Raw genomic sequence first — 980 nt, forward strand, 5'->3', positions numbered from 1 at the left:
CTAAATTTATAAGTGGCACTTAGGAAAAGGGGTTTGACACACGTTACCCAATAAAAACAAACTTACTTTACCCTTGTCTACCTATTTGTTTTCTACCATAAACTATTATATTCCTACCATAGTTAGGTTTTGGGGTAATTTTTTCTTTATTCTCCAATTCTTTTTATTTCTATGATTCTTTTCTTTTTTCCTTTTTTATTTATTTTCTCCTTTTCTTTTTTCTCATTTTCTTCCTAGTTTTTCTTTTTTCTCTTTTATTCATTTATTTTTTCCTAAATCGTATTATTGTTATTTTTACCATAACTTATTTCACACTCAAATTTGACTCCTTCTTTACTTTTTTTATTTTTATTTTTTTTCTTTATTTCTTGTTCCTTTTCTAATTTCACGTGATTGCCATGCAAATCTTGATCTCCTTCCCTACAAATATCAGTACATACTCTACCATTAGCAGTAACACTAACCAGTGATGGAGCAAGAAAACATAATCTACGGCCACTAAATCTCCATATATACTAGTTAGAATAGAAATGATAATAAAATATTGAAAAATGCAATAAAAATGTAAGTAGCAAAAAAGACTTGTAGTACCATATGATACTAATATGGTATACAAGTATACCAACAGAGTATATGATTGCTCTAGAATATTGCTACAACTATCTGTGACTATACTACTGTACCAAAACATTAAAGGATACAATAAAAGTATGAGAAAATTACATGCTCACATTGCAAGCTAAATATTCGCAAAGCAACTTGCTCATTCCATATACGAACATGGTATATAGTTGTATGGGTCGTTCCAACAATTGCCTATAATTATAAAAACTATTACCTAATCTATATCCATCAGCACAAAAAAATTCCAGCACTGTAAATCACGTTCATATAAATAATTTCAGAATTGAATTCACTTAAAAATGCAGCCAAGACAACCAAAAAAATGTTCAAACTACAATATGATACCAATATGGTAT

Source organism: Nicotiana attenuata, unplaced genomic scaffold (assembly GCF_001879085.1).
Source record: "Nicotiana attenuata strain UT unplaced genomic scaffold, NIATTr2, whole genome shotgun sequence".
NCBI lineage: Eukaryota > Viridiplantae > Streptophyta > Magnoliopsida > Solanales > Solanaceae > Nicotiana > Nicotiana attenuata.